Genomic DNA, 20459 nt, shown 5'->3' on the forward strand with positions numbered 1-20459 from the left:
GGAGTGATGGGAGAACCTGGGTGCAGCCGTGCACGTTTGTGCGCTGCCTCAGTGTTTGCAGCCGCTCAGTGCTGCAGAACACTGATGGCACAGCTGTCAAAATGAAAGTGAGCACTGTCCTTTTAAGGAAACCAGCTGATGACACGTCATCAAATTACATCATCAGACCCATTTCCTTTTAATTGGCTGGGAACCTCGCAGGGTGGGCTTAACAAGCCTCATCCATGTAAAAGTACTTGGACAGAGGCAGATGAGACGGGAGCGAGGTTCCAGTGTCCGCCTCACCTCGCTTCCGACCCGGTAGGAAAGATTGCGGCTATTGATTGAGATATCCAGGAATCTGTGCTGAGTCTTCTCTTGTTCCTAATATGCATAAGTAGCCTGTGATCACAGTCTCATTGAAAGGTAGTTAAATTTGGAGTTTGCACCAAACGAGGGTCATTGTGGAGTTAGAGGAGTTAACTAAGATCTAACAAAGAGAGATGCATATCTGAGCTGAACAGTGGAAAATGAAGTTTAGAAAATAAAATAAAAAGAAAGACTTGAATTTATATAGTCAATTTCACAACCTCATGACGTCCCAAAGCTCTGCAGTAATGAAGTACTTTTGAAGTGTAGTAACTGTTGAAATGTAGGAAACACTGGAGCCAATTCATGCATTACAAGTTCCCACAGACAGCAATGTGATAATGACGAAGTAATCTGCTTTTAGTGATGTTGCTTGAGGAATAAATATTGGCCAGGACACCAGGGATAACTCCTATGCTCTTCTGTGAATTGTGCCATGGAATCTTTCATGGTTACCCGAGACGGTAGATGGGGCCTCAGTTTAACAACTCATCCAAAAGGCAGCACCTCAGTATTGCACTGGAGTGTCAGCCCAGACTTTATGCTCAGGGCACTGGAGTGGGACTTGAACCCACAACCTTCCAATTCAGTGGTGAGAGTGCTACCAACTGAACTACAGCTGACATGCACCATGAACCATGGACAACCCTAACTGTTTCCCATTTCAGCATTTGAACCCTAGCCTCAATTCATCTTCCTAGCAATCTGTTCCAGCGATTGATAATACTTTGTGTAATGAAATATCTCTTGACATCTGCCTTAAATTTATCCGTCATTACCTTGAACCAGTGTCCTCTGTCTCCTGAGGTTGCCAGAGATGATGGTTAAGGCCAGGACACTTGGTTTTGTCATCATCATTGTAATATCTTCACAGAGCACAAGCACACACAGCTTCCTACATGGCAGGCAGCTCTGTCAGTTTACAATTTGTACAGTGCGCTCTGCTGCACCATTCGAAGCAGGGTGGTACGGTGGAACCTTGATATGTTTCACATCATTTTTGCTCGTAAATTGTGCAAATTCTTCTGAACGAAATTGTGGTCCATTATCCGAAACAATCCCTTCAGGGAGGCCAAATGAAGAAAATAATTTTCGTAAACTGTCCAATGTTTTACTTGTTGTTATTTTCCACATTGGAAACACCTCAACCCACTTCGAATAGCTATCAATCACAATGAACAATTGTTGTCCTTCTAACTCAGCAAAATCAATATGTAGCCTTTGCCACACCCTGGGAGGCCATTTCCATGGCTGTAATGGTACTGGTGGTGGTTGCTTGCTTATCGATTGACATGTCGTACACTGACTCACGATGTATTCTATACCTTTATCAAGACCTGGCCACCATAAATAATTGCGTGCAAAACTCTTGGTCAAGCACATTCCCAGGTGCTGGTCATGGAGGTCTCCTAATAATTTGAACCTGAATTTATTTGATATAATCACTCTTGCACCCCACATGATACAATCTTTATCGACTGATAATTCATTCCTATGAATGAAGAATGGATGTGTATCTTTGTCTGTTACCTGGTTTGGCCATCCATTTGAATATACTCATATACCTTTGACATCACTGGGTCACGTTTGGTTGCTCAACCAATCTCTTCAGCTGTGACTGGCAGTTCATCAATGTTTGAAAAATTAAACACTTCTTCCCTATCGGGTGTAACTTGTGATGGGGAAGGCAATCTAGACATTGCATCAGCATTACTGTGATCAGCTGATCATCTGTATTCAATATCATATGTATATGCTGACAAAATCAAAGCCCATCTCTGCATTCGGGCTGCAGCTAATGTTGGAACTGGGGACTTTGGATGGAGGATTGCTGTTAGGGGCTTATGGTCCGTAACGATGGCAAACTTAATGACCATGGGGGGGATGACTCATCAGGGGAGGGCAGCAGCAGCCAAGTTCATGGCACTGTGGCTGGCTCTGTTGCACAGGAGGGCAGCAAAAAGAGTGGGAGAGCGATAGTGATCGGGGATTCAATGGTGAGGGGAATAGATAGGCGTTTCTGCGGCCGCAACCGAGATTCCAGGATGGTATGTTGCCTCCCTGGTGCAAGGGTCAAGGATGTCTCGGAGCGGGTGCAGGACATTCTAAAAAGGGAGGGAGAACAGCCAGTTGTCGTGGTGCACATTGGTACCAACGACATAGGTAAAAAAAGGGATGAGGTCCTACGAAACAAATTTAAGGAGCTAGGAGCTAAATTAAAAAGTAGGACCTCAAAAGTAGTAATCTCGGGATTGCTACCAGTGCCACGTGCTAGTCAGAGTAGGAATCGCAGGATAGCGCAGATGAATACGTGGCTTGAGCAGTGGTGCATCAGGGAGGGATTCAAATTCCTGGGGCATTGGAACCGGTTCTGGGGGAGGTGGGACCAGTACAAACCGGACGGTCTGCACCTGGGCAGGACCGGAACCAATGTCCTAGGGGGAGTGTTTGCTAGTGCTGTTGGGGAGGAGTTAAACTAATATGGCAAGGGGATGGGAACCAATGCAGGGAGACAGAGGGAAACAAAAAGGAGGCAAAAGCAAAAGACAGAAAGGAGATGAGAAAAAGTGGAGGGCAGAGAAACCCAAGGCAAAGAACAAAAAGGGCCACTGTACAGCAAAATTCTAAAAGGACAAAGGGTGTTAAAAAAACAAGCCTGAAGGCTTTGTGTCTTAAAGCAAGGAGTATCCGCAATAAGGTGGATGAATTAACTGTGCAAATAGATGTTAACAAATATGATGTGATTGGGATTACGGAGACGTGGCTCCAGGATGATCAGGGCTGGGAACTCAACATCCAGGGGTATTCAACATTCAGGAAAGATAGAATAAAAGGAAAAGGAGGTGGGGTAGCATTGCTGGTTAAAGAGGAGATTAATGCAATAGTTAGGAAAGACATTAGCTTGGATGATGTGGAATCGATATGGGTAGAGCTGCAGAACACCAAAGGGCAAAAAACGTTAGTGGGAGTTGTGTACAGACCTCCAAACAGTAGTAGTGATGTTGGGGAGGGCATCAAACAGGAAATTAGGTGTGCATGCAATAAAGGTGCAGCAGTTATAATGGGTGACTTTAACATGCACATAGATTGGGCTAGCCAAACTGGAAGCAATACGGTGGAGGAGGATTTCCTGGAGTGCATAAGGGATGGTTTTCTAGACCAATATGTCGAGGAACCAACTAGGGGGGAGGCCATCTTAGACTGGGTGTTGTGTAATGAGAGAGGATTAATTAGCAATCTCATTGTGCGAGGCCCCTTGGGGAAGAGTGACCATAATATGGTGGAATTCTGCATTAGGATGGAGAATGAAACAGTTAATTCAGAGACCATGGTCCAGAACTTAAAGAAGGGTAACTTTGAAGGTACGAGGCGTGAATTGGCTAGGATAGATTGGCGAATGATACTTAAGGGATTGACTGTGAATGGGATATGGCAGACATTTAGAGACCGCATGGATGAACTACAACAATTGTACATTCCTGTCTGGCGTAAAAATAAAAAAGGGAAGGTGGCTCAACCGTGGCTATCAAGGGAAATCAGGGATAGTATTAAAGCCAAGGAAGTGGCATACAAATTGGCCAGAAATAGCAGCGAACCCGGGGACTGGGAGAAATTTAGAACTCAGCAGAGGAGGACAAAGGGTTTGATTAGGGCAGGGAAAATGAAGTACGAGAAGAAGCTTGCAGGGAACATTAAGGCGGATTGCAAAAGTTTCTATAGATATGTAAAGAGAAAAAGTTTAGTAAAGACAAACGTAGGTCCCCTGCAGTCAGAATCAGGGGAAGTCATAACGGGGAACAAAGAAATGGCAGACCAATTGAACAAGTACTTTGGTTCGGTATTCACTAAGGAAGACACAAACAACCTTCCGGATATAAAAGGGGTCAGAAGGTCTAGTAAGGAGGAGGAACTGAGGGAAATCCTTATTAGTCGGGAAATTGTGTTGGGAAAATTGATGGGATTGAAGGCCGATAAATCCCCAGGGCCTGATGGACTGCATCCCAGAGTACTTAAGGATGTGGCCTTGGAAATAGCGGATGCATTGACAGTCATTTTCCAACATTCCATTGACTCTGGATCAGTTCCTATCGAGTGGAGGTTAGCCAATGTAACCCCACTTTTTAAAAAAGGAGGGAGAGAGAAAACAGGGAATTATAGGCCGGTCAGCCTGACCTCAGTAGTGGGTAAAATGATGGAATCAATTATTAAGGACGTCATAGCAGCGCATTTGGAAAAAGGTGACATGATAGGTTCAAGTCAGCATGGATTTGTGAAAGGGAAATCATGCTTGACAAATCTTCTGGAATTTTTTGAGGATGTTTCCAGTAAAGTGGACAAGGAAGAGCCAGTGGATGTGGTATATTTGGACTTTCAGAAGGCTTTCAACAAGGTCCCACACAAGAGATTAATGTGCAAAGTTAAAGCACATGGGATTGGGGGTAGTGTGCTGGCATGGATTGAGAACTGGTTGTCAGACAGGAAGCAAAGAGTAGGAGTAAATGGGTACTTTTCAGAATGGCAGGCAGTGACTAGTGGGGTACCGCAAGGTTCTGCGCTGGGGCCCCAGCTGTTTACATTGTACATTAATGATTTAGACAAGGGGATTAAATGTAGTATCTCCAAATTTGCGGATGACACTAAGTTGGGTGGCAGTGTGAGCTGCGAGGAGGATGCTATGAGGCTGCAGAGTGACTTGGATAGGTTAGGTGAGTGGGCAAATGCATGCCAGATGAAGTATAATGTGGATAAATGTGAGGTTATCCACTTTGGTGGTAAAAACAGAGAGACAGACTATTATCTGAATGGTGACAGATTAGGAAAAGGGGAGGTGCAACGAGACCTGGGTGTCATGGTACATGAGTCATTGAAGGTTGGCATGCAGGTACAGCAGGCGGTTAAGAAAGCAAATGGCATGTTGGCCTTCATAGCGAGGGGATTTGAGTACAGGGGCAGGGAGGTTTTGCTACAGTTGTACAGGGCCTTGGTGAGGCCACACCTGGAGTATTGTGTACAGTTTTGGTCTCCTAACTTGAGGAAGGACATTCTTGCTATTGAGGGAGTGCAGCGAAGATTCACCAGACTGATTCCCGGGATGGTGGGACTGACCTATCAAGAAAGACTGGATGAACTGGGCTTGTATTCACTGGAGTTCAGAAGAATGAGAGGGGACCTCATAGAAACGTTTAAAATTCTGATGGGTTTAGACAGGTTAGATGCAGGAAGAATGTTCCCAATGTTGGGGAAGTCCAGAACCAGGGGTCACAGCCTAAGGATAAGGGGTAAGCCATTTAGGACCGAGAGGAGGAGAAACTTCTTCACCCAGAGAGTGGTGAACCTGTGGAATTCTCTACCACAGAAAGTAGTTGAGGCCAATTAACTAAATATATTCAAAAGGGAGTTAGATGAAGTCCTTACTACTAGGGGGATCAAGGGGTATGGCGAGAAAGCAGGAATGGGGTACTGAAGTTGCATGTTCAGCCATGAACTCATTGAATGGCGGTGCAGGCTAGAAGGGCTAAATGGCCTACTCCTGAACCTATTTTCTATGTTTCTATGTTTCTATACAAGTATTTGTGAAAATTCTTGACCCCAAAAATTAATGCCACAGCTTCCCTTTCAATTTGCGCATAATTACTCTCACTGGCACTGAGAGTGCGTGAAGCAAAAGCAATTGGTCTCTCCTCCCCACTACGTGATACATGAGAGATCACTGCCCCAACTCCATATGGAGAGGCATCACTTGCTAGCTTAATCTCCTTAGATATGTGATAGTGAACTAACATGGTGCTCTCTACCTATTTGCTTTTACACTCCTCAAAAGCTCGCTTGATCTTGATTTTCAGTATGGGGATCAAGGGGTATGGCGAGAAAGCAGGAATGGGGTACTGAAGTTGCATGTTCAGCCATGAACTCATTGAATGGCGGTGCAGGCTAGAAGGGCTAAATGGCCTACTCCTGAACCTATTTTCTATGTTTCTATGTTTCTATACAAGTATTTGTGAAAATTCTTGACCCCAAAAATTAATGCCACAGCTTCCCTTTCAATTTGCGCATAATTACTCTCACTGGCACTGAGAGTGCGTGAAGCAAAAGCAATTGGTCTCTCCTCCCCACTACGTGATACATGAGAGATCACTGCCCCAACTCCATATGGAGAGGCATCACTTGCTAGCTTAATCTCCTTAGATATGTGATAGTGAACTAACATGGTGCTCTCTACCTATTTGCTTTTACACTCCTCAAAAGCTCGCTTGATCTTGATTTTCAGTATGGGGATCAAGGGGTATGGTGAGAAAGCAGGAATGGGGTACTGAAGTTGCATGTTCAGCCATGAAATCATTGAATGGCGGTGCAGGCTCGAAGGGCCGAATGGCCTACTCCTGCATCTATTTTCTATGTTTCTATGTTTCTAATGCTGTATTGCATTCTTTTGACCACTTCCAATGGACCTGTTTTTTCAAAAGTTCATTCAGTGGATATAATATTGTAACCAAATTTGGTAGGAACTTCCCATAATAGTTCAAAAGACCCAAGAATGAGCGAAGTTCAGTGATATTCCTGGGAGTGGGTGCATCTCTAATTGCATCCAATTTTTCCATGGTTGGATGTAAACCATCTTTGTCTACTTTGTACCCTAAGTACTCCACTGAATTTTTGAATAACTCACACTTATGAGCAGACACTCATACTCTGTGCTTCTCTCACCGTTTGAGGATTTCATTCAATATGTTGTTATGAATTTGCCAATTTGGTGCTGAAATTAGTATGTCATCCAAATAACATACTACCCCTTCAATATCTTGCAAAATCTGGTTCATCACCTCTTGGAATATGGCAGGGGCGGAAGACACTCCAAACGATAGCCTATTAAATTGATATAGGCCAGATGAGTATTTATAGTCAAACATGACTTGGATTCCTCATCTAGTTCAAGCTGTAAGTAGGCATTCGTAAGATCCAGTTTTGAGAAGATCTGACCACCTGTCAGTGTTGTGAACAAATCTTCTATGTTCAGCAATGTATTGGGGATATTACCCTCTAGAATCTGGTTTACGGTTACTTTATAATCATCACACAATCTTATCTTACCATCGGACTCAACAATGGATGTAGCCCAATTACATCGATCTATCTTACAAATAATGTTCTCGGTCTCTAGTCTTTTGAGTTCTTGCTCAACTTTCTCCTTGAGTGCATATGGTACAGAACGTAGCTTGTAGTAAACTGATCTAGCGTCCTTCTGTACCCTGACACTCGCCTTGAAGTCTTGGATCGGACTGCCCGTTTCGCAGAACACCTTCGGATACTTCTTGATAACCTCATCCGTTGATGAAAATCTCGCTTCCACACTAAAAATCTTACTCCAATCCAGCTTCAGTGAGCTCAACCAATTTCTTCCTAGACTTGTCTCCTTTCACTACTATTAGAGGCAAGTTCTGAAATTGATCTTTATATTTCACTGGTACGGTGATACGACCTACCACAGGAATTTTCTCTCCTGAGTAGCCTCACAGCTCTATCTTGGATTTCTCCAGTTGGAAATCACGCAATTTGTCGAGGTACAGCGACTCCGGTACTACACTCATGGATGCACCCGTGACAATTTCCATTGGTATCTTGAATCCCACAACATCTATGTGGATTTTGATGCTTTCCGAATCGCTGTCCATTAACCTCGTACTGATGACGTGTAACTCTAACATCTCCTCGTCCTGTTGTTCTTCTTCTATGCTATGTAGTCTCTTGGAATTTCTACTCATAGCTTTGAACGCTGGACTCATAGCTTTAAAACTGGTTTACCCTTCAGTCGGCATGCCTTCGCAAGATGCCCAGTCTTTCTGCAGAAGAAACACTCTGCCTTCACGGATGGACAACTTTGAGCAATGTGTTGTCCCAGGCATCTATAGCATGACTTCGACGGTCTGTTAGAATTTCCAGTTTCTGAGACTTTGGGCCCCCACCGTCTTTTACTTTGAACCTGCAGGTGATTTACCTCGGTTGACTGATGACCGTAATTATTATTTAATTCTCGGGAATATTGTTCGGCCATGCCCATCGACCTCGCTGTCTGACAAGCAATCTCAAAAGTCAAGTCATCTGTCATCAATAACTACCTTCTGATCGCATCATTTTTCACCCCACAAACAAAACGATCTCATAATGATCAGTTTTGAAAGTTTCTAAAATTTCAGTGCATCGATAGCTTTTTTAATGCTATGATGTAATCACTGATACATTCATCAGTCTTTTGATTCTGAATCCCAAAACGATAGCTTTCAGCAATTTCTAACGGTTTGGGGTTAGAGTGCTGCTCCAGCTTCATTAAAATCTCTTTAAGTGTTGTGTCCTTTGGCTCATCAGGCACAAGCAGATTTACAAGGGTTTCGTACAATGCCGGACCCGCCTCCGATAAGAAGATCGCTTTCTTACGTTCCAACACAGCCCGGTTCTGGACTGCATTGTCTGGAACTTCGATTATGTTATTTGCAGTGAAATACATTTCTAGCCAATCCACATATGCTTTAAAACGTTCCCGGTCGAGTCTATATTCCCCCAAATGTCTAATTACACCTGCCATTTTAATCTCTAGCTGTTCACACCGTGTGCTGTATTTTATCTCGGATTTTGTAGCTTTTTTCCAAAGACAGAAACTTCCAAAATCTCTCTGTTGGCTGGCCAAATCCTTCCCCAACAAAATTTAAGCTTTAAATTATCTGAAAAATCCCATCTCATCGCCAAATGTGATATATTCACAGAGCACAGCACACACAGCTCCTAACATAGCAGGCAGCTCTGTCGGAAGCCTCGGGAATTTGCCTGGTTCTGTTTATTATTAACTCTGCAGTTGCAGTACACAATACGTCCACATCCACAGTGTGGAGCTACAAACATTACAAGCTTACAGACATTACAATCATCATAGGCAGTCCTTCGAAATTGAGGAAGACTTGCTTTCACTCTAAAAGTTAGTTCTCAGGTGGCTGTTCAGTCCAATGCGGGAATTACAGTCTTTGTCACAGGTGGGGCAGACAGTGGTTGAAGGAAAGGGTGGGTGGGGAGCCTGGTTTGCCGCATGCTTCTTCTGCTGTCTGTGCTTGTTTTTTGCATGCTCTAGGCGACAAGACTCGAGGTGCTCAGCGCCCTCCCGGATGCTCTTCCTCCACTTAGAGTGGTCTTGGGCCAGGGATTCCCAGGTGTTGGTGGAGATGTTGCACTTTAACAAGAAGGCTTTGAGGTTGTCCTTGAAATGTTTCCTCTGACCACCTGGGGCTCGTTTGCCGTGTAGGAGTTCTGAGTAGAGCGCTTGCTTCGGGAGTCTCATGTTGGGCATGTGGATGATGTGGCCCGCCCAACAGAGCTGATCAAGCGTTGTCAGTGCTTGCATGCTGGGGATGTTGGCCTGAGCGAGAACACTGATGTTGGTACATCTATCCTCCCAGTGGATTTGCAGGATCTTGCGGCGGCAGCATTGGTGGTACTTCTCCAGCACTTTGAGATGTCTGCTGTATATGGTCCACGTTTCTGAACCATATAGGAGGGCGGGTATCACTAATGCCCTGTAGACCATAAGCTTGGTGCCAGATTTGAGGTCCTGGGGCTAGAACCTCCATTTTGTTTGGAGGCTTAACGCCCACTTAACTCCCATTTTATCGATGAAGTGACGTATAACGGCCAGATATCACCCATTCTGGCACAAAATGGAAACTGACGGGCTTTTTTAGGAGACGTCTCGCCGAGCGTTATTTTCCCTATGGCTTAACGGCGAGAAAAAATATCACCGCCTGCCCACGTTTTTTGGGCAGAATCCACAGAATGTGCAAATTCAACACCCATAATATTGCCCAGCGTTACTTTCTGAATGGAATTAACGTCGAGATTCAATATTAACGCCCAGCGACTGTTTCTTGTCGCAAAGAGTATATTTACCCAAACTAGCAGACATGGAGATCGCCCATCTTCAAGTTCACCACCTTGCACACATATCACCCACAATATTGCTCGCTCAAAAAAATACCCACAAAAAGTGGAACTAACCGGAACGAATGCCAGTGGTGTGGCTGGCATTTGTTAAATCCCACTCTTACGTGAGGAGCTGATATCGGAAAGATTTGACTGAAAGAGCGCTGATGTGAGTGACAATGCTGACACACTGCTGTGTGTGTGCAGCTCAGACATCAATGGTGCCCATCATCTTGGTGCCAGTTAAAGTTTACGTTGATTGATTTTAAGTTGTAGTTAATCCTTTCATGGTAAGGAATCACAAGTGTGTAATGGTCCAGCTACCTGAGACAATGCGCAACAAGGTTATGTTTAGTAACAAAAGTTTAATACCAACATTGGTCTGAAATCATAAGTATCACAGCCAATAACACCCAACCCCCACCCACACCCTGCTTTTTCCACCATTGACATCAATCACATGTTCAACATGTCCAGCAACACAGAACACAAAGGCAAAGCAGGAGCATGGTCCCCAGTCCCCATACATTGCAACAAATTGCATACACCTGGATGTAGATATAACACAGCCATCACCTGCAGACATGCACCTCACTTTCCTTCCCCCCTCTCCTTCTTCTCCCCACCTCTACCTCTTCCCCATCTCGCTCCACGGCGCCTGGCCGAGGAGTTCCTCAGGCGGTGCCTCATAGGAGGGGTATGAAGGCAAATGAGTTGGTTGCACGGCTACGGGAGCGGGGGGTGCCGAGGGGGCAACATTCTCTGATGCAGAAGCATCCTTGCTCTCATCTGTTGTTCGCAGTGGTGGAACCTAAGGGTTGGAGTGCTGCGCTCTGGGACCGCTGGGAGGGCTGTGGCATCCAGGGACTCTGCCATGCGCAGAATGTACTCGGTCTTGGTGGCCAGGTGTCGGGATATGCCCTCCAAAGCTTCGATGAGCTGGTCACCAATGTCTACAGTCCTCCTGGTGGTGGTGAGCCGCCTTCTCAAACCGTTGCTGTCCATGAGGTGAAGGTACTCCCACAGTGCTGTTAGGGAGGGAGTTCCAGGATTTTGACCTAGTGACAATAAAGGAACGGCAATATTTATATTTGATAACTTATATTGGGAGCACAGTGATGATAGTGGGTGCTTTGACATGTGCCGATAGTCAATGCACTTAGTGTCGTAGATGTGTGGTGATGTCCAGATTAAAGCGAGTGACATAATTACTGCAATTTTAACTAATGAAAATTATATTTTTTTCAATCGTCAACATTTCGTGTATACACATCAGTGAATTATCATAGTTTCCCTGTTAGAAGTGAGCTTCATTCTATATGAGCTTGTACAATAATTAACTGTGAATACTTGCTGGGACAATATAAGGAAATGTAATCTGTACTTTTCAGACTGGGAGTGCCTGACATACAAAATAAAAACAGAAAATGCTGGAAACACTCAGCAGGTCAGGCAGCACCGTGGAGAGAGAAACAGAGTTAATGACCCTGATATTAACGGAGAATTAGGGAGGGAGCCGGGAAGTGTGTTTAACCAAATTTAACGGCAGGACCTTATTAGCATTTTTTACTCCGCATTCTGCATGGCAGCCAGCCAGACTGACAGGCTGGGGATGGTCCACGGCAACCAGGAAAGATCAGCGGTTGCTGGGGATTTGTCGGAGTGACAATCAGAAGGAAGGGGGCACCGGAAGTGATTATGGGTTGGGGGAGGGTGGGGGGAGAGGCCAATCACAGCAGAACATTTGCTTGAGGGGCCGGGGAGGGGAAGACAAATAGGGTCCAGGTAAGAAAAAATAGCAATAAGACAAATAGGGCTATAGTACAAAATAATGTTAAGATGTCTAATAATGTTAAAAAGACAAATTTAAAAGCATTGTATCTGAATGCACGAAGCATCTGTAATAAGGTAGACGAATTAATAGCGCAAATAGATGTAAACAGATACAATATAGTTGCAATTACAGAGACATGTTTGTATGGTGACCAGGGTTGGGAACTGAATATCCAAGGATATTCGATATTTAGGAAGGACAGGCAAAAAGGAAAAGGGGATGGTGTGGCATTGTTAGTAAAGGATCAAATCAGAGCAATAGTGAGAAAGGATATTGGCACAGAAAATCAAGATGTAGAATCAATCTGGGTGGAGCTAAGGAGCACCAAGGGGCAGAAAACATTGGTGGGAGTTGTCTATAGGTCTCCAAACAGTAGTGGTAGTGTAGGGGACGGCATCAAACAGGAAATTAGAGATGCATGTAACAAGGGTACTACAGTAATTGTAGATGACTTTAATCTACATATAGACTGGCCAAACTAAATTAGTAATAATACTGTGGCAGATGCAGTCCTGGAGTGTGTACGAGATGTTTTTTTTAGACCAGTATGTTGATGAGCCTACTAGGAAACAGGCTATCCTAGATTGGGTATTGTGTAATGAGAAAGGGTTAATTAACAGTCTTGATGTGCGGGGTCCTTTAGGGAAGAGTAACCATAACATGATTGAATTCTTTATTAAGATGGAAAGTGAAATAGTCCAAGTAGTGAAGGGGTACAGCGAAGGTTCACCAGACTGATTCCCGGGATGGCAGGACTGACATATGAGGAGAGACTGGATCAATTGTGCTTGTATCCACTGGAGTTTAGAAGAATGAGAGGGGATCTCATAGAAACATATAAAATTCTGACAGGATTGGACAGGTTAGAGGCAGGAAGAATTTCCCGTTGCTGGAAGTTCCAGAACCAGGGGTCACAGTCTAAGAATAATGGGTAAGCCATTTAGGACCGAGTTGAGGAGAAACTTCTTCACTCAGAGAGTGGTTAACCTGTGGAATTCTCTACCGCAGAAAGTTGTTGAGGCCAGTTCGTTAGATATATTCAAAAGGGAGTTAGATATGGCCCTTATGGCCAAAGGGATCAAGGGGTATGGAGAGAAAGCAGGAAAGGGGTACTGAGGTTGAATGATCAGCCATGATCTTATTGAATGGCGTTGCAGGCTTGAAGGGCCGAATGGCCTGCTCCTGCACCTAATTTCTATGTTTCTATGTCGATATAATCCAAAACTAGGATCCTAAATCTAAACAAAGGAAACTATGAAGATATGAGGAATAAATTAGCTATGATAGATTGGGAAGATTCATTAAAAGGCATGACGGTGCTTAGGCAATGGCTAATATTAAAGGAACAAATGCATGAATTGCAACAGTTATACATTCCTTTCTGGCATAAAAATACAAAAGGAAAAGTGGCCCAGCCATGGCTAACAAAAGAAATTAAGGATAGTATTCGATCCAAAGAGGAGTTATACAAAGTTGCCAGAAAAAGTAGTAAGCCTGAGGATTGGGAGCAGTTTAGAATTCAGCAAAAAAGGACCAAGAGATTGATTAAGAGGGGAAAAATAGAGTATGAGAGTAAACTTGCAAGGAACATAAAAAACGACTGCAAAAGTTTCTACAAGTACGTAAGAAGAAAAAGATTAGCAAAGACGAATGTAGGTCCTTTACAGACAGAAACAGGGGAATTTATAATGGGGAACAAGGAAATGGCAGAACAATTAAATAAATACTTTGGTTCTGTCTTCACGGAAAAGGATAGAAATAATGTCCCAGAAATGCTATGGAACCAAGGGTTTAGTGAGCAAGAGGAATTAAAGGAAATGATTATTATTAAGAAAATAGTGCTAGAGAATCTAATGGGACTGAAGGCCGATAAATCCCCAGGGATTGATGATCTGCATCCCAGAGTACTAAAAGAGGTAGCCATGGAACTAGTAGATGCATTGATTGTCATCTTCCAAAATTCTATAGATTATGGAACAGCTCCTGCAGATTGGAGGGTGGCAAATGTAACCCCACTATTTAAAAAAGGAGGGAGAGAGAAAACGGGGAATTGCAGACCAGTTAGTCTAACATCAATAGTAGGGAAAATGCTAGAGTATATTATAAAGGATGCGATAACGGCACATTTAGATAATATCAACGGGATTAAACAAAGTCAACATGGATTTATGAAAGGATAATCATGTTTGACAAACCTACTGGAGTTTTTTGAGGATGTAACTGATAGAATAGATAAGGGAGAACCAGTGGATGTAGTGCATTTGGATTTTCAGAAGGCCTTTGATAAAGTTCCACATAAGAAGTTAATGTGCAAAATTAATGCACATAGGATTGGGGGTAATGGATTGAAAATTGGTTAACTGACAGGAAACAGAGTAGGAATAAATGGGTCTTTTTCGGGGTGGCGGGCAGTGTCTAGTGGGGTACCACAGGGATCAGTGCTTGGGCCCCAGCTATTCACAATATATATAAATTATTTGGATGAGGGAACCAAATGTAATATTTCCAAGTTTGCTGACGACACAAAACTAGGTGGGATTGTGGGTTGTGGGGTGGATGCAAGGATGCTGCAAGGCAATTTAGATAGGTTGAATGAGTGGGAAAACACATGGCAGATGCAGGATAAATGTGAAGTTATCCACTTTGATAGGAAAAACATTACGACAAAGTATTATTTAAATGGTGATGGCTTGGGAAATGTCGATGTACAAAGGGACCTGGGTGTCCTTGTACATCAGTCATTGAAAGCAAACATGCAGGTGCAGCAAGCAGTTAGGAAGGCAAATGGTATGTTGGTCTTCATTGCAAGAGAATTTGAGTACAGGAGCAAGGATGTCTTACTACAGCTTTACAAGATGTTGGTAAGACTGCACCTGGAGTATTATGTGCAGTTTTGGTCTCCTTACCTAAGAAAGGATATACTTGCTATAGAGGGTTCACCAGACTGATTCCTGGTATGGCAGGACTGTCGTATGAGGAGAGATTGGGTCGACTAGGCCTGCATTCACTCGAGTTTAGAAGAATGTGAGGGGATCTCATTGAAATGTATAAAATTCTGTCTTGGTTGGATAGACTGGATGTGGGGAAGAAGTTTCCCCTGGCTGGGAAGTCCAGAACAAGGGATCACAGTCTCAGGATATGGGGTAGGAAATTTAGGACCGAGATGAGGAGAAATGGTTTCACTCAGAGGGTGGTGAACCTGTGGAATTCTATACCACAGAAGGCTGTGGAGGCCAAGTCACTGAATATATTTAAACGGGAGATAGATAGATTTCTAGAAACAAAAGCCATCAAGGGGTATGGGGAAAAACCGGGAATATGGTGTTAAGATAGAGGATCAGCCATGATCATATTGAATGGCAGTGCGGACTTGAAGGGCCAAATGGTCTACTACTGCTCCTATTTTCTATGTTTCTTTCTATGGCCCGCGAACAGTGCTCTAAAAAGCACTTAACAGCTGGATCCGACTACTCACCACCTTCCATTAGCTGCTGAGTTTCCGAAGGCCTGGGTAACCCATGCAGGAGGCATTAAATTCAAATTGCTGCCAAAATATCAGAGATGGAGACTCATTTAATTATAATTACAAATCCGCCTCTCCAGAGCGGGTTACTTGAATCACCGCGGTTAATTTGGAAACATACACTTTGACGGTGGACTGGGGCCAGGAATAACGAAGTTGATCTAACTCTCCACCTGCCCCCCTCCCCTCCCCCACCACAACCCCCCCAATCCTCTACCATCTGCAGTGGGGGGAGAGTTAACATTTCCCCAATGTTTCAGGTCGATGATTTTGCTTCAAAACTGTTTTTATTTCAGACTTCCACCATCTGCAGTAATTTGCTTTTGTTTTAGTGCTTGACGATGTAAGTTTAGAGCAAGACTTTAATTCGTCTATCCTCAAAGGCATAGCTGATCTGGAGTGTTCGTGGAACTTTACCTTGCATTTAACTTGTTCTATACCTCGCCTGGGAAAGCGTTATTTTCCAACATGCAAGAAGTTCACCTTGCATTTTACTCTTGCTGTGTCTGACTTGAGAGCCCTCAATGGAATGTAAAGGGAACTTTATTCTACATCTTCCTCTTGCTGTGCCTGATATGGGAATGCTCAACAATGACAGGCGCCCAAGAGGTGAAATAAGACAGCAAGCCCAGCACTAACCTTCACAGAAATCAGCAAAAAATATTATAACAGACATCAGTGCTGCCTTCAGTCCAGGCAAAGTGGGAAGGTTTCTAACCTCCAGTGAGATATTCCACAATCAGTCCATAACTTAAAAATAAAGAGTGGATCACAAAGATATCCAGGCAATAAAACTGTACAAAATTTATAGCAGCTCTAATAATCCTTTTAATCCTTCCAGTACTGAATGTCCTTAAGAGCTTTAAAAGATACACATGCTTTGAGTCAAAAACACGTGTGTAAGTGATTTCGTAATAATAATAATGCACCTTTATTGCAAACTTATAAAAATAAAGGTTAAAGTTCAAATTCCAAAATAAATCACTGAGCAGACACAGTCATGTAAAAAAAAAACGCTCATGAAGTGTGATAACCACAAAAGGCGAAGAACATTCACCGAGCGGAATGCTGTAAATACGCTTGATGCCTCTTCAAAGAACCTCAAAAATCCCTCACCTGAAATCAATGGAAATTATAATCAAGCGGTTTCTACGACAGGTGGCCGGATCTGCAATGCCTGTTTGATGACCAGGCAGCAAGTTGAAAATCTACCACTGGGATCCTCCACTGAGGTTCCAATGGTCTCCTGTGATAACTTTGGTGGGGGACCAGATGAAACACCAGGAAAATGGTACAGATCCGGTTGTGATGGTCGCTGCCATTTGCTGATGTTACCTCACTGCCATGTAAGGGCCTAAACTTCTGACTGCCTCTTTACAAGGCAAATGGCGTGTGGAGGGTAGGGCCAAGCGCAGGGACTCCCTCAGCCAGGAGTTCCCGCTCCTAGTTTTCAGTCAGGCCCAGCCATTGCAGTGGCAGTTAGTATGGCGGGTGAGTGGAGGCACGCTGGTCTCCACAAAGGTGTATGTGAGCATTGCCGGCCGGGAAAGCAGCTGGAATTCTGAAGCATCCGTGCCAAACCCCCCACCCACTCCATTTCATTTGTAACTCTTTGCAGATCTGTCCTTTTGCTTGGGGTGAGGCGATAATGATCAGGGTTTGAGGTGGGGGTGGGAGGGCGATGTTGCGTGCCTGGACAACCACATTCTCACCATGGCTGCAGCAGAGTTTCCAGCCAACATGGGCAGGCAAGTGCTGGAGATGCGCCTGAAGTGGTACTTGTGCCCCGTTGACTGATGCAAATGATGTTACCTCCCTCTGACCCTGCAAACTCCAGCAGAATTCCAGGTCCAGGCTGTTGCTCATCTCCATGGGAATATTACATTTCATGTCTGAGTTCAACCTGGTGATCATGGTCTAAAAATGTGGGGTTTTATTTTATGAGTCCAACAAGAGGCCTCATAAGAACGTAACATAAGAAATAGGAATGGAGGTAGGCCATATCGCCCCTCGAACCTGCTCTGCCATTCAATAAGATCATGGCTGATCTTCAACCTCAACTACACTTTCTCACCTGATCTCCATATCCTTAGAGTACAAATATTTATTGATCTCACTCTTGAATATACTCAATAACTGAGCATCCATTGCCCTCTGGGGTAGAGAATTCTAAAGAGTCACATCCCTCTGAGTGAAGAAATGTTTCCTTATCTTAGTCCTAAATGGCCCCATATCCTGAGACTACGCCCACTAATTCTAGACTCTCTAGCCAGGAGAAACAGCCTCTCAGCAGCTACCCAGTAGTCCTCTCAGAATCATATATGTTTCAATGAGATCACTTCTCATTCTTCTAAACTACAGAGAGTATAGACCCATTCTACTCAAGCTCTTTTCATAGGACAACCCTCTCATCACAGGAATCAATCTAGTGAACCTTCTTTACATCCCCTCTAAGGCAAGTATATCCATCCTTAGTTACAGAGAGCAAAACTGTATTTCAAAGCCCTGTACATAAGTGTACACCAAGCCCTGTACAATTATAACAAGATTTCCATATTCATATACTCCAACTCCCTTGCAATAAAGGCCAACATTCCATTGTTTCCTAATTGCTTGCTGTACCTGCGTGCTAACTTTGTGTTTCCTGTACGAGGACACGTAAATCTCTCTGAACACCAACATTTAATAGTTTCTCATCATTTAAAAACTATTCTGCATTTCTATTCTTTCTGCCAAAGTGAATAACCTCACATCTCCCAATATTATACTCCATCTGCCACCTTCTTGCCCACTCACTTAACCTGTCTATATACCTTTGCAGCTCCATCTAGCTTTGTATCATCCGCAAACTTGGATACATTACACTCACGCCCTTCATCTAAGTCATTAATATATATTGTTAATAGCTGAGGCCCTTACATTGGTCCTTGCCTACACTATTTGCAGCCTGCCAATGGAAAATGACCCTTTATTCCTACTCTCTGTTTTCGGTCCTTTAACTAATACTCTATCAATGCTAATATATTACGCCCAATCCCATGAGACCTTATCTTGTGTAACAACCTTTTGTGTGGCACCTTATAAGAACATAAGAAAGAGGAGCAGGAGTCCCCTCGAGCCTGCTCCGCCATTTAATACTATCATGGCTGATCCGGTCATGGACTCAGGTCCACTGCCCCGCCCACTCCCCATAACCTCTTATTCCCTTATCAGTTAAGAAACTGTCTATCTCTATCTTTAAATTTATTTAATGACCCAACTTCCACAGCTCTCTGGGGCAGCGAATTCCAAAGATTTACAACCCTCTGAGAGAAGAAATACCTCCTCATCTCATTTTTATAGGGGCTGCCCCTTATTCTAAGATTATGCCCTCTCGTTCTCGTGTCCCCCATCAGTGGAAACGTCCTCTCTGCATCCACCTTGTCAAGTCCTCTCATAGGGACCAAGTTTCGGCCTGAGTTGCTCCTGTTTTTTTGGAGCAACTGGTTTAGAACGGAGTATCTTAGAAATTTGAATTCTTGTCATTTAGTTTGCTCCAGTTCTAGTCAGTTAGAACAGTTTCACTTTGGAACAGAATTTCTTTTTCAAAAGGGGGCGTGTCCGGCCACTTACGCCTGTTTTCAAAGTTTAGGCAGTGAAAACTTACTCCAAACTAACTTAGAATGGAGTAAGTGAAGATTTTTGTACATTCAAAAAAATCTTGTCTACAGTTTAGAAAATCAGGCGTAGGTTACAAATTAGGCATAGGGAATGGAGAGGAGGTTTAAAGGGAAGTTTACAAACATTAAACACATCAGTTTTACAAATAAAGAGCCATCATCAATAATAAATGATAAATACATCAATAAATCAACCAATAAATTAATCCAAAAAAATTAATAAAAAATTTAAAAAAAATTAAAAATCAATAAATAAAACATTTTCTACTTACCGACTGCAGCACCAGGAGTCCTCCAACAGCGTGCTGGGACGACCCCCCCAGTGTGTCTCTGTCAGTGTCTCTATCTCTCTGTCTGTCTGTGTGTGTTTCTGACAGCGAGGGGAGGGGGAGAAGGGGGTTGGGGGAGGAGGAGGAGGAGGAGGGGGTGGGGGGGGAGGAGGAGGTGGGGGGGCAGAGGAGTGGGGGGGAGGAGGAGGAGGGGGTGGGGGAGAGGAGGAGGAGGGGGGAGGGAGGAGGAGGAGGGGGGTGGGGGTTGGGAGGAGGAGGAGGAGGGGATGGGGGGGTGGGAGGAGGAGGAGGAGAGGGGTGTGGGGGTGGGAGGAGGAGAGGAGGGGCGAGGAGAAGGGGGGAGGAGAGGGGGGAGAAGGGGGGTGGAGAGGGGGAGAAGGGAGAGAGGATGGAGGGAGGGAGGATGGAGGGAGGGAAGGAGAGAGGAGGGAAGGAAGGAGGGAGGGAAGGAGAGAGGAGGGAGGGAGGGAAGGAGAGAGGAGGGATGGAGGGAGGGAAGGAGAGAGGATGGAGGGAAGGAGAGAGGAGGGAGGGGTGAGGGAGGGAAGGAGAGAGGAGGGAGAGAAGGAGAGAGGAGGGAAGGAGGGGGGAGGGAGGGAGGGAAGGAGAGAGGAGGGAGGGAGAGAGAGAGGAGGGAGGGAGAGAGAGAGGAGGGAGGGAGGGAAGGAGAGAGGAGGGATGGAAGGAGAGAGGAGGGCGGGAGGGAGGGAAGGAGAGAGGAGGGCGGGAGGGAGGGAAGGAGAGAGGAGGAAGGGAGGGAAGGAGGAGGGAAGGAGGGAAGGAGAGAGGAGGGAGGGGGGTGAAGGAATGGAGAGAAGGAGGCTGAACGGCCGGGCCCAAGACTT

The sequence above is a fragment of the Pristiophorus japonicus genome, chromosome 6, assembly GCF_044704955.1.
Source record: "Pristiophorus japonicus isolate sPriJap1 chromosome 6, sPriJap1.hap1, whole genome shotgun sequence".
Taxonomy (NCBI): Eukaryota; Metazoa; Chordata; class Chondrichthyes; family Pristiophoridae; genus Pristiophorus; species Pristiophorus japonicus.